The sequence below is a fragment of the Lepus europaeus genome, chromosome 1, assembly GCF_033115175.1.
Source record: "Lepus europaeus isolate LE1 chromosome 1, mLepTim1.pri, whole genome shotgun sequence".
NCBI lineage: Eukaryota > Metazoa > Chordata > Mammalia > Lagomorpha > Leporidae > Lepus > Lepus europaeus.
Genome location: NC_084827.1, coordinates 161,774,596 through 161,801,193, shown reverse-complemented (window position 1 = coordinate 161,801,193; position 26,598 = coordinate 161,774,596).

The window sequence follows — 26,598 nt, the reverse complement described above, 5'->3', positions numbered from 1 at the left end:
GAAACACACTTCTGAGAGGCGCATCCTTTCCCCAATATCTCATTTAAATCCTCTCTCATTCCCTGAAATGAATCTCCTGCCTTACCATCTCTCAAATATGCTAAGTTGAAATAGTGGTTTTTTTCCACCAACTTTTTAACATTAATAAAGAATTTAAAATGCGTTTGGATGGCCTCTGCAAAGTCAATTAAAAATAGAAGCACCCCTTGCAGTCAATAAATTAAGATTTTTTTGATTTCTTTTTTTCCCTAGGACCCTTTTATTTAAGGAATATAAACTTCATGCATTTCATAAATACTAATTTAGGAACATAGTGATTCTTTCCACCCTACCCTCCCTCTCACTTGCACTCCCACCCTTCTTCTTCCTCCCTCTCCTATTATCATTCTTATTTTTTACTAAAATATATTCTCAATTAACTTTATACACGTAAGAGTAACCCTACACTAAGTACAGAGTTCAACAAATAGTATGAAAAAGAGAAAACTGTTCCTCAACAGTTGTGACAAGGGCTGTTCAAAGTCATTGCGTATCCAACTGTCAATTTCACTTCTATAGATTACCTTTTAGGAGTAGTTTTATTTTGTTCTCATAAATGAGGTATTTCAGGCTTCTGAGGTCTTTCATCTCAATGATTAATGCATGTTTGGGGAATTCTAAATAATAATTAAGTCTTTGCATTTGCATTTCTTCAGATGGAAATGGAGAAGTATACACCCTGTCTCTAAACAGAGAGGCTATATGAGTGTGTCCCTGGGTATATCATATATATGTAGGTTTGTATGTATGCACACACACATACGATAATGTGTAGAAATATGTTTTCAGCTACTCTTCACTCTCCTGTCTCTAAGACAAAAGTTTTGCTTCCCTCTCCTCCTGCTCACATCTACCCCTCCAAACTCCCCCCACCTTCATGCTTTAAACCAGTTTTATCTGCATCCTCTCAAGAAATCGCACTCTGATACTGTGAGTGCAGAGACCCAGCCTCCAGGCTAAATTCTGGTGTGTCTTTTAGTTACTAAGGACATAAATCTTCCTTTAGTTCTCTCTCAGGGCTTATTTAAATTGGTCAGATTGAGAATCCATCTATGTCTTTAAGCCCAACCCATGAAGAGCTGTTAACACAATGCAAGAGTTCAAGGCATTAAGCATGTACCTGCAAGTACTTTGCAGTTCTTCATAGTCTTTCCTCTGGGAGTGCTTTCCAGTAGATGGGGAGAGAGCCGAGTCTAAGTAAGCTGATTTATCTGGAAAAGCACTCCTCTCCATCTTGCCATTTCAATAAAGCTTAGTTCGGGGAGAGACTTGGAGTCCTCCAGGAGCAGGCCCGTTAAAACAATCGAGGAGTATGTCAAACCCCGCTCTGGCCCCGCAGCTCCGTCTTCAAACTGACGTCACCTCATAAATCCACTGGCACGGCCTGGACCCATCAGTGAGCTGCTTTTTCTGGAGATTAATTATTTGTTCAGACAGGGGTCAGGTGCAGGGTCTTTGAAAGATTCCTTCAGTGTTCTGCCCTACCCCCTCTAAGTCGAGTGAAAAATGACATTCCCTAGGCAGCCAGGCTACAGAAAGGCACACTGTGTGCTGAGAGGCCACAGCCTGTCCCTGTCGGAAGGGACATGGGCATCGTTTGACTGCCGTTGCCCAAGGGAGGACAGAAGGGGCCTGCAGGCCAAGGAAGGGAAGGCACTGTCCACTTTGATTCTTCTTACTTTACTGCCCCTAGGTTAAAGGTTTGTGACCTGTCTCCAGCGCAGTGTGCAGCCGGGTTGCAAACACAATAAACAGAAAAGCACAAGGTTAGGGGAAGGCAGCCCACAGAAGGAACAGTCTGGAAATGTCCTCACTCCGAGGGGGTCACGGGGGCTGCTGGAGGCCTCCCTGTCAGCCACAGGGCAGAGCTCTCTTTCCAGGAAGCACTGGGTCTGCACATCGGCCACCTGGCTCTCTCTCTGGGGAATCACTTAAACACACTTGCAGAGCAGCAGTCACTGGACAGAAAGCAGAAAAGAGGAGAAAAGGCTGAGGTGGGGCGGCTGTCAAATGTGTGAGGGTTTCCAGAAGGAAGATGACAAAGCCAGTGTGCTCTGAGGGCAAGATGATGGGAGATGGCAGTTTTTCTGAGAAAGAGAGCGTGGTTGATTGGATGGGTTGGTGAGAAAGTGTCTTATGTTTGTTCTGTTTGAGGAACGTCAGAAGCAGTCGTTTGTGGGTGATGTGGCTTCACCGGGCTGCATCTTGTACTCATCATCTGCTGAGATCTGTGGTGGGAACGCTCCTGCCAAGCCCGATTTCAAGTAGCGATGTGAGGGTACTGAATGTGGAGCTGGGAAAGGCCCCTGCTGAGCTGGTGCCAGCCGGCTCTGGCTCTCTGTGGGCTGTAGTCCGTGTATTCTAAAGGATACCCAGGGGTGCCCTTGAATCCTGGGCCACGAGATGCTGCATTGTGCAGCTGATGAGGTTGGAGACCAGTTCTATGCTGGTTCTTCCCTCTATGCTGGCTCTCAGCCCTCCATTGTCGGTGTGCACACTTTTCTATGTATTACATGTATAAGGTTTATCTATTATCTTCTGATAAAATGTTGAAATATTAAGCAGGGTAAATTAAAGAAGTCTTTCTCGTGGCGCCCTAAATATGTAAGATTTGGCATCCCTGACTGTCATCACGGTTTCTCGGATGCTTCTAGTCTTTGATGACGTGAAGGATGTGATCAGATCACCAGGGAAGGGAGGGTTTTTAGATTGTGGCTCTGGTGTGGTTCCCTTCTGGGGAATTGGGAAAGGGAAAGCTTAGCTGTCCTTTCAGGAGAGTGGCCTGGTCAGCACAGACTGGCGTGTTCTGGAGCGTTGCTCCTGTCATTGCGCTCGACTCCTCTGTAAGCCCCAAGTGAGCATAGATTGTCAGACCCCACTGTGAGTGCTGGTACCACAGGCTGGGGCAGCCATGGGGCCTTCCCCTCTGGGAAGGGAGCTGGGAGGAGGGGCATCATGTGGAGGATGGAGCTGGAGGGGCAGATGGGAGGGGTTTCTGCAAACCCTCCACACAGCTTGGTAATTGGCCTAGAAGCCCTAGGGCCTCCTGGAGGAAAGCCAGGGAGAGAGGACAGAGTGGCAGAGAGGGGAGGTGGGAGGGACTGCTTTCTGCAGGCTGGGTGGGTCGCATGTACCAGTCAGCTCCAGAGTTGTGGCTCCTTCCCTGGAGTGGCTTTTTCATACAGAGAGAAGGAAAAGGAACTCAGGGCAAGGTGCACTCAAGATCCCTTTCAACTTCACAACAACCCCATGAGGCAGATTTTCATCACCATTCCTCAGATCTTGAAACTGAACCCCAGGGAACAGAAGGATTGGGCCCATCCCATACACATATGAAATGCTCAGGTACGATTTGATCCCTCCTCTCTCTGTCCAAGCCCTTGCTCTCTTGTTGGCTGTATGCTCCTTCTTGACACTTGTAAATCAAACCATTTGGCTCAACTGGTCAATCTAATTGAACACCTATTTATCTATATTTCATTTATTTCTTAGTCCTTGTAAACCAGCCCCTTGGTTGACAGGTTGACGGGTCAGGCTGACAGTGATGGCCTCCTGTGACAAGGAGGCCTACAACTTGTTTGTAGAGCAGGTTCAATGTGTTGGAACTGGCAGCCAGGAATCTTAGTGGTTTGGGCACAGGTAGGACACCTCCCACCAGAAGATTCCTTGCCTTGGGGGAAGGGCTGAGACTACCTGGAAAACTATCAGGGTCTGGGCAGGACTTTGAAGTGCATAATACTGGGCTGCTTCCAAGGTGAGCTTCTGCACATGCTGTTTCCTGCAGGCCCCTCTCACACACACATAGGCTGATTTCTAGCTTCTGACCTAACAATAACACCAGTGATGTCTCCAACCAGCCGTCTGTTGTAACTCTACTCTGCTTCCTCACTAGAGCATGTGTGCTGGTCAGCTGTTCAGTCATAAATCTAGATGCGTCTTTCTTTCTGTCCATCAGCCCTTGTGGCCACACCGCCCTTCAAATTCTCCCTGAACATGAAACTCAACATGGCCTCCTCACGGGGCACTCCACCCAGAATAAACGTTTGAGAGTCTCTAGATGCTAAAATCCTGAAGGGAAGCTGAGCCAGCCTGGCCACCTGCTGCCTCTCTTCCTGCCCCATATGCCTTCAGCCTCCTTCCACGTGGCCACCTGCTCCCTGTTGACTTTTCATGGTTTAGCTGTGATAGTCCATTTCTTGGGTTGATGCAGTAGTGGCTTGCTGGCTGGCCGGGTCAGCAGGAGGTTTCTCCTTGGAGCAGGTCTGTTTCATTGTTTTGCAACTAGGATACCCACAGGTGGTCTTTGGTTTGATTGTAACTATGCCTCCAGGGAATAATGGCAATTCTCATGCTGCACACTTGTATGGAGCACTTACTATGTGCTGGGCGATATAGTAAGTGCTTTAGGAAGATTAAGTCTGTTCCCATTTTCCTATGAGGAAAATGAGGTTCACTGAGGTAAGAAAGCTGAAACTGACTTGAGTTTTCAAAGCTTAATAAGTGGGGTGCCAGGATTTGTCCTTAACAACTATTGTCTGTTGCTGTGAAGCCCCAAATATGCATGTGTGTCCATGAAGACTACAAAGCTGAGCCATTTGAAATGGGGTTGTGGAAGGCATCTGAGAAGCAAGGACGCTGACTTTGCCCATTTTCTCTTGGTACAGTAGAACCCCTGAGGCCTGGTGCTTGGTTTATTTTGGCTCATGGATCTGCAGGCTCAGAAGTCAAACAGCATGATGGTAGTGTCTTGTGAGTCTTTGTGCTGTTACAGCACAGCAGAAGGAAAAGGGGGCATGTGTGAAAGGGACACTGCAAGAGGGTGTGGTCGCTGTACAACAACCTGCTCTCCTGGAAACTAATCCTGCTCTGTGAGAACACACACCCATGAGAAAGACATTGAACTCTCTTAAGGATCTAATCAGTTCTTAAAGAACCCTCTGCTTTGCAATAACTTTATGCTTGGAATTAAATTTCACCCTGGTGGGGACAAATCACATTCAAAATATAGTAGATCCAGAAAAGAGGAAGCCCATGCTGCAAGCTCCATGTCTTCTCTCTGGGAAGCCTTGGGCGTGTTTCAGGTGAGAATGTGGACAAAGTCAGCACAGGGCAGTGGAAGGAGGGTCGCACATCCTGGGACACACTACACAGAAGAGTCATGTGAGAGACAGGAAGGTGGTCCTTCTGCTTGGCCCTGCAGAGCACGCAGCTTTGTGTGTCAATCTTTTATTGCACATCCCTACTGGTAGAACAAGTAAGTGTGTATTTGCTTATTGCATATCATGCACAATTGCTACCCTGCTAATACATTACATACATTTTGAGTTAAATACAAAAATGCAAATTAAACATGGATAAGATAAAAATAAGTAAGAATAAAAGTTACATTTTCCTCAACAATCTCAAGGAATCATTTTTTAAGTTTCTGGATTAGAACACTGTTGCCAATAGAAATATAATACAAATATCATTGATAATAATTTTCTAATAGTCTAATTTTTAAAATTGTAAGTCGAGAGAATCAGTTCTTTTTTTTAATTTTTTTTTTTAATTTTTGACAGGCAGGTGGACAGTAGAGGGAGACAGAGAGAAAGGTCTTCCTTTTTGCCGTTGGTTCACCCTCCAATGGCCGCCACGGTAGGTGCACTGCGGCCCGCGCATTGCGCTGTTCCGATGGCAGGAGCCAGGTGCTTATCCTGGTCTCCCATGGGGTGCAGGACCCAAGCACTTGGGCCATCCTCCACTGCACTCCCTGGCCACAGCAGAGAGCTGGCCTGGAAGAGGGGCAACCGGGACAGGATCGGTGCCCCGACCGGGACTAGAACCCTGTGTGCCGGTGCCGCAAGGTGGAGGATTAGCCTGTTAAGCCACGGCGCCGGCCAAGAGAATCAGTTCTAATAATATACTAATAAAATGTACCTCAATATATCCCAAGTATTATGATTTCAATGGATGATTGATACAAAAATTATTAATGAGATATTTTAAATTCTTTATTTTGTAGCTAAGTCTTTATACTCCAAACGTGAATTTTACCCTTCTGGCACATTTCCATATGGACAAGCCACATTTCAAGGGCCCAACAGTGGCACTGGCTACTCTAATTAATAGTATGGGGTTGGAAGGTTATGCCCTCATGGGCTTAGGAGTCCTGGGGGCCATTGGACTGGTGTCCATGGTCAAGACAGAATGTTACAATAAAATGGTATTCTAGCATTGCCAGTATAATCTTCCTGTTCCTTCAACTGGCCCTGCTTAAAGTAAGCATATCAGGTTGCAGAGCAGCAAGATCCAATTCAAAGTGTATTATACACGAATCATAAATGTACAGCTGTGACGCAGTGAGTATTAGTGACTTGGAGGGAATGGGAATGGAGGACGGTGAGGAAGAGATCATCAAAGTTTCCTTTTATGTATCTGTACAGTTTGAGTTCTCAAAATGTAATTTATTTTAAAATGTTTTCAATGATGATAATCTTCTCAAGCACATATATTCTTTGTTTCAGAATATGCAGGCTTATAATTGATTGATAAAGCAATATTCCTTCACTTGTGGATTCACCTGTAGAATTGATGTGTTCATGGCCGGCGCCACGGCTCACTAGGCTAGTCCTCTGCCTTGTGGCGCCAGCACACTGGGTTCTAGTCCCAGTCAGGGCGCCGGTTCTGTCCCGGCTGCCCCTCTTCCAAGGCCAGCTCTCTGCTGTGGCCAGGGAGTGCAGTGGAGGATGGCTCAAGTTCTTGGGCCCTGCACCCCATGGGAGACCAAGATAGGCACCTGGCTCCTGCCATCAGATCAGCACGGTGCGCCGGCCGCAGCGGCCATTGGAGGGTGAACCAACGGCAAAGGAAAACATTTCTCTCTGTCTCTCTCTCTCACTGTCCATTCTGCCTGTCAAAAAAAAAAAAAAAAGAATTGATGTGTTCATATTATTGGATGAAAGAGCCGTTCCCTCCCTCCTTCCTTCCTTCCTTCCTTCCTTCCTTCCTTCCTTCCATCTTTCTTTCTTTCTTTCTTTCTTTCTTTCTTTCTTTCTTTCTTTCTTTCATGAAGTGGAGGGATTAGGAAAAGGGTATCAAACTGAGAGCGGCAAGATGGCGGAATAGGAAGGGAGCACATTGATAGTTCGGGAAGACACAGGTTAATAAAAGTGGAGAGACTGCAGGGTCAAGAAAGAGTAGGGGAGAAACAGCAAAGGAAACTCTTCTGGAACTAGTGATTCACAGTGGACCTGCGTGGAGAGCATGGGAGCCCAAGTTCGGGACACCAGCAGCAGACTGAACACACCAGCGCTGGAATGCGAGGTGAGCCGAACCTCAATAGCCCGAGACACCAGCGGGAAAGCAGAAAGAGGAGACTAGAGGGAACGAGGCTTGAAACTCCGTGGGGAAAAGTTCACCAGGCTAACTAGAAGAGAGAGAGGAAAAAAAAAAAACAAGTGACCGATACGGACATGAGTTTCTCTCTCTCCGCTCACCCCTCAAAGGCTAGCAAGACAAAGAGCAGGGCCATTTTGGACATACGTCATAAGCAGGGCGACCTCAGGTCTGCACCGGCCCTGAGCCTAGCAGAAAAACCTGACTCTGGGGGGAGGGGTGAAATAACAGGAGATTAGGATCTAACTTGGCAACCCAGTGGGAGACTGCAGGAGAATTGAAGCCCACACTGAGGGCAGCACAGATTCCCTGTGTGGTCCTTGGGAAAGAACTTCTGATCTCTGGCTCCTGTGGGTATATTATTGGCCTGCTAACTACCTCCAATTACGTTTAGCTGTGCGGAATTACTTCGCTTTTGAATCAAAAAAGAAAGAAAGAGAGATTTACCACACTTAATCTGGGAGTGTCATCTTTGACACACCCTCAACCCTGAGGAACCAAACACAGCTCTCAGTCCACACTCATCTCAAGCCTCTAAGGCTCCACTGAAAGCAGACAGTCCACTTAATATAGAGGCATAGTATAACAAGAAAAAACACCACAGTGAAGAAACCAAATATCTCCAACATGCCAAACAACAAACGCAAAAACCGAGGTAACAAGAACAAGGAAGACACTATGACGCCCCCAAATGAAAGACACCCCAATTCAAGATTATGAAGATGAGGAGATTGAAGAAATGCAAGAAGCAGATCTCAAAAAATTGATAAGAACATTAAGAAGTTCTCAAAAACAAATTCTTGAACTACAGAAATCCTTCATGGACATGATAGAAAATCTCTCTCGTGAAAATGAAATATTAAGTAGGAATCAAAATGAAATGAAACAACTAGTAGAACAAGAAACTGTGATAGTGATGAGAAATCACAATGAAATGAAGAATTCAATAGATCAAATGACAAACACATTAGAGAGCCTTAAAAACAGAATGGGCGAAGCAGAAAAGAGAATATCAGACTTAGAAGACAGAGAACAAGAAAGGAAACAGGCAAACCAAAGAAAAGAAGAAATTAGAAATCTAAAAATATTGTCAGGAATCTACAGGATACTATTAAAAAACCCAACATTCAGGTTCTAGGAGTTCCTGAAGGCATGGAGAGGGAGAAAGGATTAGAAGGCATTTTCAGTGAGATACTAGCAGAAAATTTCCCAGGTTTGGAGAAGGACAGAGGCATCTTAGTACAGGAAGCTTATAGAACCCCTAGTAAACATGACCAAAAGAGATCCTCACCACGACACGTTGTAATCAAACTCACCACAGTGAAACATAAAGAAAAGATTCTAAAAGGTGCAAGAGAGAAACGTCAGATTACTCTCAGAGGATCTCCACTTAGACTCACAGCAGACTTCTCATCAGAAACCCTACAAGCTAGAAGGGAATGGCGAGACATAGCCCAGGTACTAAGAGAGAAAAGCTGCCAGCCCAGAATATTATATCCTGCAAAGCTCTCATTTGTGAATGAAGGCGAAATTAAGACTTTTCATAGCAAACAGAAATTGAAAGAATGTGTTGCCACCCGTCCTGCCCTGCAAAAGATGCTTAAAGATGTGTTACACACAGAAACACAGAAACATGGTCACCAATATGAAAGAAGGTAAAGGAAGGAAACCTCACAGCAAAAGATCACAGGAAGCTCAATTTCTCTTTGACATAGAATTAAACTCTGATGCTCTGTTAAAGCAATGTGTTAAAGTAATCTACTATGTTCTCTTGATGTCTGTTAAATTCTAATTGTTCAAAAACAGCTGAATTTTTATTAAGAGCTATGGGTTATTTAAATATGTGCTTATTTTCAAAGATTTGAATAATCACCTTGTAACAATGATCAAATTTGGTCTATGTTATGTCATGAGTTTAAGGAATCTTATTTCAACCAGATATTTTGGATTTTGAGCCTTCTTGGCATTCTTGACAGGCATTCAAAAAATCAAAGTTTCAAACAATCTGGACTCTAAAATTTCCAGTAAATCTTGGACTTTGGTTTTTCCAGTTTGGGCCCAACTGAAAAAATCGAAGGACCTATATCTCTCATCTTTTAGAGACACCAACTAATCAGGCTATTTAGATTATATTAGAAGTACTGTCAAGATGTGACCTGGTACCAAACTTTAAGTTTCTATAATGGGAAATGCTATTAATACAAATGTTTGAGAATTAAAAAGTCTAATGATCTTGTGTTACTAAACATGATAGTTATCTTAATGAGAAAGCCCCAGAGGCCTAAAGGGTTAAATACTTGTAAAATCCTACAGGTGCTTTCAAAAATACTGTGAAGTAAGCAAGTGCCTCTTGTTGGTTGATGAGTTTATAATGTTAAACATGGCAACTTAAAAGTCTTTTGTCATCCACAGTTATATATGATTTGCTGCTCATAAAACTAAAAGCGTTGTTGGTTCTGTTTAGCTGTCCTCCTATAGGTTCCTATGGACTTTTTCCAGCCACTTCTATTGTATTCAGTACTTTGGGATGGCTCTGTAAACAGATGAAGCCAATAATTTATTAACAGTACCAACTAAGAGAAAGTATCGTTAACTGAGGTTACTAAAAACAAAAAGCAATTCTAATCAATTGGCAATCTACAAAAACAGTTAAAGATTTTAAAAGCTATTATTAAAATTGCTATATTGGTCTATTATGCTGTGTTATATGTGTGTACATATTGTATGTCCACATGGGAAATTTCATTAAGAGTTTTATTTTAAATGGCTTATAGATAAGATTGTCCATAAATTTAAGCTGCTAAAATCAATCAAAGATACATTTTAATTTGTGTGACCTGAATCTGTGTATCATATGTTTTAAACTTGTTGGTAGAAAGAAACTAAAAACATTTTATATGGTTGTACTTAAGTTTACTGGTTAAACAAACTACACCATGTTAGACATTTAAGAGGTGTTTCCAAATACATGATTCTTAAAATTTATAGAAGGCATTGGACTTTCTGGTAAATGTTTTCTTAAGTTGTTATCTAATGGTTGAAACGGTTTTCTAAGTATTCATGTGATATTGCTATTGTCAGCAAGCGATCTAGGACTTGCTCCCTCATTTCTCTATTCTAAGCCCAACTTGTTCTTTCATTTCTCTATGCTCTATAAGGTAGGAAACTAATTCTATTATGAAGGAATCTGTAGGATGCACAATTTAATCTTTAGACCTTATAAGAGATGGCTAACATTTTTCTGTAATAGCATAGCCAAAATAAGAGCTAAATTATAATCTCATAGCTAGATTTACTTCGCCATCAGCGAAGTAAACAGTAAGTAGAAAAAACCTCCCTTTCAGACCAAAGGGATAGAAAGTTTTAAAGTGAGAATATAATTTTCCTCATGGGCATTGTCTACCTTAGAAAAACTACTACAGAACATTCCACCGAAGGTTAGAGATGGGACTTGGGCACTCCCTTGACTTGCATCCTCTGGTCTGCTTTAACACAAACCAGGAGGAAAAGAAAGCTAGGCATCAGAAGCAATGGGCTGCAGGCCTATTAATGGCTGTTCTGTACAGTGATCTGCCCTCAAGGAGACCCAACAGGCCAGTCCACTGCAGTGGCTTGCAATGTGGTAAGCCTGGGCTTCAGCAGAAGTCAGCTTGTGAAGAGCCCTGGCAGCTCTGCCAAGAGTTGGATCACTGGAAATGGACCTGCCCTGGAGTCGAAGGATGCCCAGGTCAGAGCCACAGATCTTATTGGCTCTAAGATGAAAAGCCCTTCACTCAGCCCAACTTCCAAAATGACCACTGCAGCTGAGGGGACGGCAAGTAGGGTCAGCAACATTGCAGGCAGAACTGTAAATTTCTTGTTAGAGATGCCACCTGCCTTTACCTGGCCAGCTCTCCTCCCAGGCCAGCTAAGTAATGAAAGTCAACAGGGTGCCTTCCCCTAGGAGGTTCACACCTCCCTTAGGATGTACCCCATGTGAAGAGATAGATAGGTCTGGGCCTCTTAACTTACAAGGCCTAAAGCCCACCAGATTATTATCAAGCCCCTTCTGTCAGGTTCTATTTGCCTCTCAATCAGAAAACTTAATTGTAGCTTAGACAGCACCTTTCTTAGCTCCTCTAATAATGACTCTGTCTTTTGTTCTAGACCCTGTCTAGCGCACTTGAGCCTCATTCCTTTGTAATCATAACTTCTACTCTACCACCAATGGCTCTACTCCCAACCTGTGTGTACTGATGGTCCTCTTCCCCACTTAATGCTGTATAATTGTTCAAACCTGGTAAATGCCACTCTTAGGATCATTGGTTACTATCCTCACTCTGTCTTTTATGACCTTGTCTAAATATGATCAGAGTCGGCAAACTTGGAAGGCTTCCATAGCCTTGGCAACTCATGACGACAGCCTAGGGTGGTTACTGGTGCCATAAACTAAAGTGTCAATTTGTTGTGTCAACAACAGGAGTCACTGTGCACTTGCTCCTCATGTGGGATCTCTGTCCTTAATGTGCTGTCCATTTTGATTTAATGCTATAACTGGTACTCCAACAGTATGTTTCACTTTGTGTTTCTATGTGGGTGAAAACTGTTGAAATCTTTATACTAAACTGATCTTCTGTATATAAAGAGAATTGAAAATGAATCTTGATGTGAATGGAAGGGGAGAGGGAGCGGGAGAGGGGAGGGTTGCAGGTGGGAGGGAAGTTAGGGGAGGAGGAAGCCATTGTAATCTATAAGCTGTACACTGGAAATTTATATTCATTAAATAAAAGTAAAAAAAAAAAAGAAAAGGATATCAGACTTAGGGTTGCATGCTACAATAGAGGACACACAGTGAAATTTAAATTTCAAATGAACAATGACTGATTTTCAGCACATATATGTCTCTTGCAACATTTCCTTTGAGTGTTTCAGGGATAACCTCGATTTTGCTTGGAACATACATATTTATAGTAAAATTTATCCATTGATCATCTGAAACTCAAATCTAACTGACATCCTGCATTTTTATTTACCAAATCTAACAACCCCATTTGGGCTGCCATCATCACAGGTGAGCTGCTGTGGTTTAGAATGGCTGCTCTTATGTGTGCCTAAAGTACTGCCTCCAAGGGAAGCCTCCCCATCTGTGGCTGGCAACTGGCATGTGGTGGGCGAGGCTTCTCATTCCTCCTACCGTTATACTTTTAAGTATGAAAGTAGATTCTTTTCTTTGTCTCATCCTACTCTTCCTCCAAGTAAGATCTTAGTTCTCAAATTGGAATTCTTTCTCTATAAATGTCTTGAGAAACCTGGCTGGAGAAGAGATATTAGAATTCTTAAATGTCCAGGGCCTGGTGTTGTGATACAGTGGGCTATGCTGCCTTTTGTAGCCATGACATCCCATGTGAATGCCTGCTCATGTCGCAGCTGATCCACTTCTAATCCAACTCTCTGATAAAGAGCCCGGGAAAGCAGCAGAAGATGGCCCCAGAGCTTTGGCCCCTGCACCCATGTGGGAGACCCAGAAGGAATTTCTGGCTTCTGGCTTCAGTCCAGCCCAGCCTCTCACCTTTGTGGCCTTTTGCAGAATGAACCAGAGAATGGAAGATCTCTCTCTCTCTCTCTCTCTCTCTCTCTCTCTCTGCAGCTCTGCCTTTCAAATGAATAAATAAATTTAAGAATTTTTAAATGTCCCAAATAAGTATAACATTAACCATGGCAGGCAAAGATACCAATTTTAATTTCAACTCTCAAAGAATTTACATTTAGCAAGGAACATGCCCCACTATTTTTTATGTACCTGTGTGCAGTGCAGCACTGGGATTACAGCAAGTGCTATAGGTGTAGGGTCTGTGTGTCTGTGTGTATTTAGAAATCCTTACCCTATGCCCAGGGCATTTTCAGTGCCTATCACTAATAAGGGTCATCAGAAGAACAATGACGAGGCCAATGTTGTGGAGCAGCTGGTTAAGCTGCCCCTGGTGATGCCAGCACAAGTGGCATATTGGAGTTCTGGTTTCTCTGCTTCTTACTCCGCTTCCTCCTAATGCACCTGGGAAGGCAGTGGAAAATGGCCCAAGTATTTGGAGTCCAGCTGCCCATGTGAGAGACCACACTGGAGTTTCCAGCTCTTGGCTTCAGCCTGGCCCAGACACAGTTGTTGTGGACATTTGGAGAAGTGAACCAGTACACAGAAGATACCTCTCTCTCCCTATCCCTTTCTCATTTCTGTCTCCTCTCTCCCTCTGTCTTTATGCTGCTCTTTCAAATACATAAATAAATAAATCTTTAAAAAAAGAGGGATGTTTTATACCAGGCTTTCAGAAAATCAAAGAGCAGAAAATCTTATGGAGCTCTATTAATCAATTTCATGCTTTTATATTTACCAGCGTTTTTGTTTTGCCTTTCCTTTTGCTTTTTAAGATTTTATTTATTTATTTGAGAGGTGATACAGAGAGAAAGTTTCATTTATTTATTTGAGAGGAGATACAGAGAGAAAGTTCTTTCTTTCATTGGTTCACTCCCCAAATGGCCGCAATGGCCGAAGTTGCACTAATCTGAAGCTAGGAGCTTCTTCCTGGTCTCCCACGTGGGTGCAGGGGCCCAAGGACTGGGCCAAGGACAGGGGCCAAGGGGCCATCTTCTACTGCTTTCCAAGGCCACAGCAGAGAGCTGGATCAGAAAAGGAGCAGCCAGGACTAGAACCAGCGCCCATATGGGATGCTGGCGCCACAGGTGGAGGATTAACCTACTATACCATGGAGCTGGCCCTTCCTTTTGACTTCTTTTTCTCCTTCCTTCCTTCCTTCCTTCCTTCCTTCCTATGATTCAGGAATAACTTTAGCTTTAAGTACTTAAATTGTCAAAGAGAGAAAGAAGGAAGAAAGGAAGAAAGGAAGGAAAGAAGAAAGAAAGAAAGGGGGGGAGAAATGGAGGGAAGGAGGAAAGGCAGTATCATTTTATTCTTAGAATATTGAATCTCTTCTCTTTGTTTTAATATCACACTAACAGGAGAACTGTGTTGTAGTTATCATGCATGTATTACAACCCTGAGAATCTAATGTATAAACAAATTTCTTAAAAAATAGCTAACTTGTCAAACATTTTGAAATCTATGGATAGTTTTTCATCACAAGCATTTCACATAAATTTTTGGAAGACCCATCATAGGCATGGATTTCAAAATCTTGGCACCAAAAGAGGCTTCTTATTGATTTATTTATCTGAGAGGCAGAGAGAGAGAGAGTTCATGCTTCCTGTCCACTGGTTTGCTCCTCAGATGCACATATGATCAGGGGTGCTTGAGGGCTGAAATTTGAAGCTAGGAACTCAGTCTAAGGCTTCTTAACTGTTAGATCAAACACCCTCCCCATGTTTATCTCTTAATTCCATTTCCATGAACTTTCTGGAGTCCCTTCATAAGTGGTTTAATGAACTAGTACAATGATGCCATAGTGAAAGTGACCATGAGAGCTGTTGATTTCATGAACACAAGCAATAAGAATTTCCAGTTAAATGAAAAATTAGGAAAATGTATTTCCACCAATTTATACAAATAAAGATGGCACATGACTCAAGAATAGTTCGCTCAGGAATTTTCAACTTTCGGGTGTTGTGAAGGTAAAGTACGTTCAGATTATTTTGAATTTTGAATGGGGATCTTTCTCTGGGCTGATGCTGTGTGGGACAGGACCTTCTTGTGATGCTGAAGGGCACCTGCTCCAGTCCCAGCTGCTCCACTTCCGATCCAGCTCTCTGCTATGGCCTGGGAAGCAGTGGAAGATGGCCCAAGTCCTTGGGTCCCTGCACCCACGTGGGAGACCCGGAAGAAGCTCCTGGCTTCAGATGGGTGTGGCTCCAGCCATTGCAGTCAATTCGGGAGTGAACCAGCAGATGGAAGACTGACTCTCTCTCTCTGCCTCTCTTCTCTCTGTGTAACTCTGACTTTCAAATAAATAATAAATAAATCTTAATAAAAAAGTTAAGTAGAAATATTGGATTTTTCTGTTCAGTGTTTATGCTGTTCTGGTAATAATAAAATGCATATGTATAGACAAGCTAAGAAAGATGAAGCACGTGACTTCAGTGATTCTTCATATGAGTGAAATGCCCTAATATCTGTATTTGCATTTAAGCTGTCATTGCATAATATTAGGTTGAATGGTAAAATTTATGCTATGATTTATAATTCTTTGCTTAGAATGTTAAATAGCCAATAAACAAAACCATCATGACAAGTCAAGGAACTGTAGGAGAAAATAAAACAAAGCTTTATGCTATATTATCTTTTGTGATATTCCCCCTTGCTTGCTGAACAAAGGGGTCCAACTTTTCATTTTGCATAGAACCTGAAAACTGTGCAGCAGCCCTGGTCTTGGTTCACTCTGTGACTTGCTTGTCCCACAAAGACTCCCCAAATGACTGAATTCCCCAAACTTTGATTTTGCCTTTTACAAATTGGGGATCCCAAGAGATATTTGTATATTATGAGGTTGTTAGGACAAGATGCTTGGCATGGCAATATGCTTAAAAGATATTTAGGATAGTGTCTACCTGGCATAAACCCTATAAATAAATGATGATATTGTCAGCTAGTAACCACTGGAGGAGTCAAGGAGGGAGTAGAAGCGAAAGATGGAGGTCCCCCTCTAACATTACCATTTATGGTTGGGTATAAATTCTGTTAAGAGATGGAATTTTCCCTGCTTCTCTTGAGTTGTTGATTTACTCTCTAATGTACTCAGAAGAATTATTACTGGGATGCATCTTGTTCAACTCTGATCACTGTTGCTTTTTCTACATACAGATGTATCTTATGCACTTATCCTGAGCCTTCAACTGAGCAGGAGTTACCACTGCCATGCCCAGTCCTTGGAGTTTCCCTATAGAACTACAGTTTCTCTGCCTTCTTCTTCTTCTTCTTTTTTTTTTTTTTTTTTTGACAAGCAGAGTGGACAGTGAGAGAGAGAGACAGAGAGAAAGGTCTTCCTTTTTGCCGTTGGTTCACCCTCCAATGGCCGCCACGGCCGGCACGCTGAGGCCAGCACACCGCGCCGATCCGATGGCAGGAGCCAGGTGCCTATCCTGGTCTCCCGTGGGGTGCAGGGCCCAAGCACTTGGGCCATCCTCCACTGCACTCCCTGGCCACAGCAGAGAGCTGGCCTGGAAGAGGGGCAACCGGGACAGAATCCAGCACCCCAGCCGGGACTAGAACCCAGTGTGCTGGCGCCGCAAGGTGGAGGATTAGCCTGTTAAGCCGCGGCGCCGGCCCTATCTGCCTTCAATGTCATTTTCTTCATGCATTTGACTTGGCAATGGGAGACCATCCTCCCACTCGTGGGCACCCCACAGAGACACTACTCCCAGTCATTCTGAGGACATCTTGCCTCTTATTCCTTATCTCTTTTATTCCTTATCCAAAGACAGTACTGTCTCTTACATTTCCCAGAGATCATGGCAGGAGAAGAAAACAGCAAAGTCAAATAATAATAAAAGATTTAATGATAGTCCTTTCTATTGTAATAAGCTAATTGCCTTATTAAAAAAATCAGACATTCTGAAAGTCACCTTATCTAAATTATTGTTTTGATGGGAAGGTGAAAGTTATGGGTAAGAAGTTTAGATTAGAAAGGATCATTTTTTAATGAAAAAAAATGTAAAAATGCACAAGGTTTAATAGTTTTAAGTATTTTGTTATGGCTAGAGTAAACTAAACATAATAACTTGATTATAAAGTGACCAAAACAAATCTACATATTGCTGAGAAAATTCTCAGATTTGAAAATCTCCAGGTAAATTTTAGACCAGTTCCAAGCTGCCAATGTTAAACTTATCTGTCAAATGAACAGCTGAGCAAAGCAGCTGTGGATTCCTACAATGTCTTTGAAAAGCTCCTTTACCCCAATATATGCTTATGGGCCATACTAGGCACCAGTTGCAGAAGCTTCCTAACCAACAGTAGTGAGTTTAATAACAGATATGTTAACATAGTCTGTTCAAGCTACTATAATAAAATACCATAGTCCTGGTGGCTTATGTACAACAAACATATATTTCCGAGAGTTCCGAAGACTGAGAAGATGAAGGCACTGGCTGACTTTGTGTTGGATGTGGCAGCGTCTCACTGTATCTTCACATGGTGGGATTGCACAGGCAGCTAGGTCTCCGGGCTCCCTTATAAGGGAGCTAATCCCATTCATAAGGGCTCCTTCCTCATGGCATAATCAATCTAAGAACCCCCACGTCCAAATGCCATTTTGTTGAAGAATATGGTTTAACATATGAATTTGAAGTGAACACAAATATTCAGTCTGTAGTATACACATAAAGAGGTTAGGTAACTTTGGATACTAATAGAAATTATGGAAATATAAAAGGATGTTAACTTGTAGGGAACTGAGTCTAAAGCATAAAAATTAGCATCCTCAAGTAGTTTTTATAGGAACATTGCTTGTAAAATTAATGATATAAAGCTTTAAAGAAGATGCTTGCACAGGAGCAAGCAAAATGTGGGATAAATTGAGGAAAGACATTATAGTCATTTGCCAAGTCCAGAGGACAGGAAGATACAGGGAAGAGTGATTCCCAATGTCAAGAAGGAAAGAGATGAACAGAAGGAAGGAAAGAGCTGAGGAACTAAGCAGAAGTGCACATGTCAAGCCCAATGTGGTGGATCTGGTATCATTAGGGCTGGGTTAAAGGGAAAGCAGGATAGGAGTAGAAGCACAAATATCTTAGTTTAGGTGCATATTCCCAAACACCAGTAGGATGGCCAAGTTATAAGGCCATGGTCATTACCTCAAAGAAGGTTAGACCCCAGAGCCCCAGAACTCACCTAATTCAAACCACTCATAATCAGGATAGTAAACCAAGGCACAAAGAGGGGCATGACATATCCAAAGTTATGGAATTTAATAATAACATGAGAATATTCCATTCTGTAATTTGATGCTTTTTGCTGCATCACAAAAGTACAGGTCAGATGAGAATACCTAGGATCTCTATCAGAAGATAGAGCATCAGTTCCACTTGGAAATGGAAATGCCAGTTATACTAAAAAAAAAAAAAAAAAAGACAATTAGCTCCAAATGCCATGTCCAGATTAACATACCATCCTCCAGCACTCCCAAAATTTGTGGTAGGTACTGGGTGTGGTTAAGAAGGTAATTGTTTCCCTCATAGACTGTAAGCTCCTTAGGGCCAGTGAACAAAGTTTAGTTACCTTTCCATCTCCAAAACTTGGAATATTCATCTTTTAATAAATATTTGTGTTTTCAAGAAGTAATTACTTTATCCCTAGGATTTTTTGCATTCATTCTCCCTTCATATTACACATGGATCTAATGAGATCAGAGGAGTAAAGGAAACTCATGTCTCCCCTCTGCCTCTCTGTAACTCTGCCTTTCAAATAAATAAGTAATTTTTTTAAAAAAGGATACAAAATTGAATAGTAATAGGGCAATTAAATAACCTGAAAATCAGGACCCTGATAACAAGGATCTATGAACTGCAAAGTGAATATTTAGTAAGAGTTTTAAGTCTGGGGCAGTTCCTAGGCAGAATCTTAAAACAGACTGGCCTATTTCTTTGCGTTGCTACTAAAGTAATAAACAGTATACCCTGTAGTTAAACTGCTCAGTAATGTATATAGAGTGTTGTATTAGTGCTTCAAAGTTGAGTTAAGTTGACAGAAATCTTCAAAACCATGTTGTGTTATTGAGATAAACACAATGGTTATAGTCTGTGGCCTGAGATTCTCACACTGTGGGAAAGCCAGTTTCAAAGGTCAAATGAAGCCAACATCAAAATAACACAGCCAGTACATTTCTGAACTGCAGTAGGCAAGGGGAAATAACTTTTTGCAGAATTAAGCATTGGAGAATAGTCATGGTTTTGATAGCATTGCCCAAAGATGGTGGCAGTAAGTGGACACCAATAACCAGGCCATCAGAAAGCATTATAGGAGCTATGTATGGAGTAGGCAGGGATGGCCATAGTCCAGAGGCCTTTCATGGTCTCTCAAGTCTTTAAATATCTGCAAAGAAGGGGGACCTGCCTTGGGCTATCATCCCAGTTTATTTATTATACCAGAGCTATAACTGTATGATAAATAACATTTCATCCAAATTGATAGTGATTCATATAGGTTGGATTTTTTCTTATTTGATAGGGAGAGAGAGAAACTCCCACTCACTGGTTCACTCCTCTGTGCCCATAATGGCTGAGACTGGGCTGAGGCCAAAGCCAGGAGCCAGGAACTGAATCCAAGTCTCTCCTGTGGCTGGCAGGAACCCAACTACCTGAGCCTTTACTGATGCCTCTCACGATCTGCATCACAGGAAGCTTGAGTCAGGAGCCAGAGGTGGATAATTAACCAGGTGTGTGTTTTAACCACTGGGCCAAACATCCACTCCAGAATTTTCCAAATTACTAGGAGAAAAGTTGGTACCAGTTACTTTCTTGACCTCATAAGACAATCTGTAGTGAAAGAGACAAAGCAATCTTGATGAAGAGCAAATAAAATTATCTTGGTGAAGAGACATCAGATCAGAATGCAATTCCCTTGTTCATTTTTTTTTTTCTTAGAAAGCATTTGCATTTTGCCTGGCTCTGGGAACAAAGCCAAAGACTTTTATAGATGAACAGAGATTTCCAGTAAGTTGGGTGGGTGAGGGTTGCCGGATGGCTTGGGACAATGGGACCGCCTTTGAGGGGGCAGTTCACAAACCCACATGCAAGCCTGAGAAGAGCGAGGTGCTTGGTGATTCTCAGACTGACTGGCCTCTGAGAAATTTTTACAGGCCAGGGAGGAGGGATAAGATTGAACCAGAAGATAGCTTACCTCCCCTTCCCTTGTCTCATGTAATTAACAAACCACAGAAGCAGAGTGGGAAAGTAGGAAGGGAAGGAAGCAGATGTAGAGATAGGCACTGCTTTCCCTCTCTGTGGATGAGACCTAACAAGAGTATGCTGGCTGCAGGGTTTTACAGTAGCGCCAGCCTCAGACTCCGGAGCATGCCTTAGGACCAGGAGACTGAGAGGACGTTCTTCCTCCCTTCCTTCTCTCCCAATCACTCACTTTGGTCAGTTTTTCCAGCATGGTGACTGAAAAAAGAGCATTGGCCTAGGATTCAAAAAGGAGATGAGGAAGGAGACTGACACTCTCTCCACATGTGCATACCCAAGGCATTTGCTAGGTGTTTGATCTGCCTTATTTATTTGGTCTTCCTAATGCAGAAATTTGGACATTAATCCTGGCTCTTACCCTTTAGGCTTCAATGGCCAGGGACAAGTCATGTAGTTTCTGGGCTCCCCACAGTGGAGTATGGATATGCACAAAATAAAGATGATGATATTTCCCCTTCTACTCCAGAACATTGTCATAAGAATCAAATGAGATAATAGGCAAGGAAGCACTTAGTGAGTTGTGAGATGCTGAACACATGTCAGGGATTCTTATTTCATCAATGAACTGCTCTCCAAGACATCGCTCTCTGTGTGAGAGATGGTTGCTTTCTCTGCCTTCCTCAAACAGGTATTCCAACTCCCAACTGAAGTCACTCAGAAACTGGCCTCAATGATCTAACCATATCTTTGACACTAGCCAGCAAATTAAACCCTACTTCCTGCCTCTGGCTTTATTTGCAGCGTAGTTTCCAGAGTGAGAAACAAAACCTCAAACTCCATTAATAATGAAACAAGGAGTCTTCAAATCCTCATCCGACCACTGCACTCATAGAGCAGGAGGAAGTATCGGGTGATGATGAGGAAAGGCAAAAGTGCAGCGTAAAGGTAGAAGTTGGCGTTCAGAGGGAGGATATTGTCCTGTGCACGACAGAAAGGTCTTAAAGGACGGTGGCCTCTGGAAAGCATTATTTTTCACGACTGGCTGGGAATGCAAAAATAATTCGTGCACAAAAATAAGAGCTGCTAGAGGAGGGAATCAGAGAAGCAGGCTGAGGGAAGTTGGCAAGAGAACATTTTGAGAGGAAGGGAGAATATCACATCATTTGATCACCTGCTATGTGCCAGAGGCTGTATTATACATTTATACATACACCTATGATCTCATTTCCTCCAGCCTGCATCCTGCCCCCCTTGCTGCTGATGTGTTATGCCACTGGGGAGCAGACAGCTCTGGGTGGTAATATCTTAGTAGCATGAACCCTTTAGGAATCCAGACGGTCCCCACCCATTGACTGCTGGGAGAAATGAATCTGAGTCGGAATAAGGTTGACAGAGAGAAGGGAGGAGCGATGATTTTGCAGTGGTGGCGATGGCATCTATTAGAAAAAGTTTCTAAAGAACATCTCAGATCCCTACGCTTACCCGGAGACCACTCTGTTCCTTCCCTTCCCAGAGCTTGTTTCCTGAACCTCTGCCAACACTGGGCTAATCTCTAGATTCCATCATTGTGGCTCAAAGCTGAGATAAACTTGGATTTAAATCCCAATTCTTCCACTCACTAGCTGTGTGGCCCCTCTCTGCACATTGACCACTCATATTCAGAGTCTCCTCTATTAAACAGAGTTAAAAATATCTGTTAGGTGTTTGGTAAACTTGAGATATGTATACAAAGTGCTGAACTCAGTGCCTACTTTAGTAATTGGTCTTTATTTTGACTTTATTATTAACCACCCAGATGTCATCCCCTAGCTACCATCACTTTCTCTAGGACAAGCAGTTAGTAAGTACTTACTATTTACTAGTACATTAGTCACTGAGACTATAAAAGTGAAACACACATAACTCCTGACCTCAACGAGCAAACAACCTAATGCAAACAAATAATGAGACACACTGGCTGCGGTCCTACATTTGAAGGAGTGTGACAAGGATGGAGTGGGCACGGGGCTTGTTTGAGTGTCTCTGGAAGACAGGGTAGAAGTAATGGTTTGCTTCAGCTGCTGGAAAGCTGCTGTGGATTCCCATGCGTGGGGCTGGGTCGGGGATACTTCAGCAGTGACACCTATCGTGGGCCTGCTGGACTCTTCATGGCTTCCAAGCTCTGAGCCATAGTGAGCAGCCTCAGGCTTTGAAGAGATGGCTCAGAGGCCAATCCACCGAGGGACGCAGGTAGAGATGGTACGTTCTCAGCTCCCTTTTTTGGACCTCATTCAGAGCAGCTTTGATTCTATCTATTTAACAAGTTGGAAATCTGAGTTAGACTCAGAGAAAAGAGCAAGCTGCTAAAAATACTTGGAAACCATCAGGCTGAGAGATTTCTAAGATTCTTTCCAAAATGAGATACTAGCATTTCCTGCAGACTGCCTCAGTGCCAAGGTGCCTAGATTTGACACTTCTCAGCTCAGTTTCATCCATAGTCAGGGCCTAGAGGCTCCACGGACATTTGTGGCTGTCCAGAGTTCTTTAATCCCACAAGGCTGTTCACAACATATTTTCTAATGCCCATTTATCATTGCAATCCTTCCCACCTTTCCCCATCAACTTAGCTCATTCTCTTCTTCAGAAATCAGAAAAGGCCCGTCAATTCAAAGGGACACTTGACCTATTGAGAACGTTGAGAGAAGCAATTTCTGTGTTTGCAGAGGGGCCAAGTGCAAACATAACAACAGGTCAGACAACTGTTGAACCCTATTTCATCAGCCAAAGTCTTGACCTGGAGGTCAGGGGTCAGGCTGTCAGAAATATGCAAAAGCAAGCCCTCCAGGGAAGTGGAAGACTGAGTGTCCTACAAAATCCTGAGGAGTTGGGATGAGAGTCTCATACTAAAAATAGGCTCTGGTGTGAATTTTCTCATTATCTGAGATTCTGAGATTGGACCGGGTTGGATTCTACATCCCAATACTACAGCTTATATTATTCAAGTAACTCAAGATTATTGTTGCCTTCATTATCATTTTAGAACAAAGAGGAAGTCCTTTGCTTAAAAAAAGAATAGGAGAAAATAGAAAATGAGAGAGAGAGACAGAAAGAGAGAGAGAGAGAGAAAAAAAAAAGGAGGGAGGGAGGAAGGGAATAAAGGCAGGCACACTGAAGAGCACATTGGATCTCAAACTACCTGGGAAGGAGAGGAGAAAGAGAGGAAGCAAGGAAATATTAGGAAAATAAGAATCACATATTAAGAGAATTCCAATGTGCGTCTGCAGAGTAACAGTTCATGATACAATCAAGACTCTCGAGTTTAAAGTTAGAAATAATTTAAAGAGTCATGAACTTGAAGCATAATATAAAAGTGTCAAGACTGATTCACAACCCTGATACTAGAGCAGCTGATCAGGAAATTTAGCCTCTGTATACAAAGCATAATCTCTTCATATTCCTAGTGTTTCCATACAAAATACACCTGTTGTGTCATACGGTATGGTCACATGTTAAGGAAAATGCATGTCATTTTGTGAAAGGAGTCAGAAACAGCATGAGAAATAATTGCTCTGCAAACTTTTCTAATTTTAGTGATCATTTGTTTCTAGTTAAGCAAACTCCAAAATCCAATTTAACAAATCAATGCATTTATTTCCTTGAATAAAATGGGCTGAAACTATGATTTTATTATGTCCTACATGTATAGAAGCAATAATGCTGATAAAAATCTTCAAATCCCATTCTTTTGTAAAGGAATTTGTCTATTTGCAGCCTAGATATTTTACCCATAGTTCCAGAAACTCTACTTGGCTGGAAAGATGTTTGGAGCGCATCTGCTGCAAAGAGAGGGGGATGTTATGGGGCTCTGTACAACAACCTGGCGTGGGACTTTGTCTGCAGAGGACTATGTCAAGGAAACATCTCTGGACCTATATCCCATTACTCCAGAGTTCTATTCTAGTTGGTCTTACCTTCACAGAGAAGCCTTCTAAAATACAGCTGTCTTGTTCATTGGTTGAACAGCTTTATTTACTGAGTTTCCCAACATTTATTAAAGTATGTGTCATTAGCACTGTGAAGTGTCATGTAAGAGACTCCAGATTCAGTTTCTTATAGCCAAAAGTATGGGCCAAAACCCACTGTGGTATATGGTGTTGCTTGAGTTTCAGGCTGATAATACTCATATCCTTGTTCTTTGCTGTTTTGAGCTAGTAGAGACCAAAGCCTATGAATTTACTCATCATCAGCTTAATCGCTTGTGAACTTGAACTAACAAACACATTGGATCTGAAGGCAATATGGGCTGGCTGTCTTATACCTCCTCTCAAGCTGAACTTTGGGACCCAAGGCTGAACCCTGTTAGCAGAGCTGATGCTTACTTGACTAGTCGTAAGGGAAACTGCACCTTCTCCTCATCCAGAGACTTAAAGAATCCTGAGGGTGGGGATCAGGGAGAGAAGAAGTCCCCATGTGTTCTGACTTTAATGTTGATGACTGTGGTCAAGCAAGTACATGGATGAATGGGTAATGATACTTCTGCATCTCCATCCTCTCCTCAATGGAAAAAAAAAAAAAAGGAAGGCAGATTTTCCCTTTCCCACTGCAGGAAGCCAACCGTAGGTGGAAGGAAGGTGGGAGGGGTTAATGCTTCTGCCAGGGCAGAAGTTGCTCTTCTTCCAGACATCAGAAATGTGGGGAGAGGGAAACAGGTTTGTCCCTGTGCCCTTGCCATTGCACAGAGCAGTGTAGTACAGCAGGGGAAGGTGAGAGTGTGGACACTGTGCACTAACTGACTATGCAGAAATTCTCTTTCTGTCATGGGCTGGGTGACTTTGTGAAAGCCCTTTTTTTTTTCTTTTCAACTTTTATTCAATAAATGTAAATTTCCAAAGTACAACAACTTTTGAATTATAGCAGCTTTTCCTCCCATAACCTACCTCCCACCTGCAACCATCCCATCTCCCACTCCCTCCCCCATCCCATTTTTCATCATGATTCACTTATTTTTCATTTTCTTTTTGACAAGCAGAGTTAGACAGTGAGAGAGAGAGAGAGAGAGAGAGAGAGAGAGAGAGAGAGAAAGGTCTTCCTTTTCCATTGGTTCACCCCCCAAATGGCCACTATGGCCGGTGCGTTGCGGCCAGCATGCTGCACCAATCCCAAGCCAGGAGCCAGGTGCTTCCTCCTGGTCTCCCATGCAGGTGCAGGGCCCAAGCACCTGGGCCATCCTCCACTGCCCTCCCAGGCCACAGCAGAGAGCTGGACTGGAAGAGGATCAACCAGGACAGAATCTGGCACCCCAACCGGGACTGGAACCTGGGGTGCCAGCAGCACAGGTGGAGGATTAGCCAAGTGAGTCCGGCACCGGCCATCATTGTTCATTTTCAATTCTCTTTATATACAGAAGATCTACTTAATATATACTAAGTAAAGATTTCAACAGAATACACCCACAAAGACACAGAAAGTATAGAGTACTGTTTGAGTAGTAGTTTTACCATTAATTCGCATAGTACAACATGTTAAGGGCAGAGGTTCTACATCGGGAGCAGGTGCACAGTGACTTCTGTTGTTGATTTAACAATTGACACTTATTGATGATGTCAGTAATCACCTGAGGCTCTTTTCATGAGCTGCCAAGGCTCTGGAAGCCTCTTGAGCTCACCAACTCTGATCTTATTTAGACAAGGTCATAGTCAAAGTGGAAGTTTTCTCCTTCCTTCAGAGAAAGGTACTGCCTTTTTTTGATGACCCATTCTTTCTGCTGGGATCTCACTCACAGAGATCTTTCATTTAGGTCATTATTTTTTGTCACAATGTCTTGGCTTTCCATGCCTGAAATACTCCCATGGGCTTTTTAGTCAGATCTGAATGCCTTAAGGGCTGATTCTGAGACCAGAGTGCTGTTTAGAGCTTTTGCCATTCTATGAGTCTGCTGTGTATCCTGGTTCCCATGTAGGATCATTCTCTCCTTTTTAATTCTATAAATTATTTGCAGACACTGGTCTTATTTATGTAATCCCTTTGACACTCAATCCTATCTTTTTGATCAATTATGAACTTAAACTGATCACTTTAACAAGTAAGATGGCATTGGTACACGCCACCTGGATAGTATTGAATTGGAATCCCCTGGCACATTTCTAGCTTTACCATTAGGGGTACGTCCGAACTGTACATCTCCTTCCTTTCTTATTCCCACTCTTATATTTAACAGGGATCACTTTTCAGTTAAATTTAAATGCCTAAGAATAATTGTGTGTTAATTAAAGAGTTCAACCAATGGTATTAAGTGGAACAAAAAAACACTAAAATGAATAAAATAGGAAGTTGTTCCTCGACAGTCAGGACAAGGGCTGATCAAGTCATTGTTTCTCA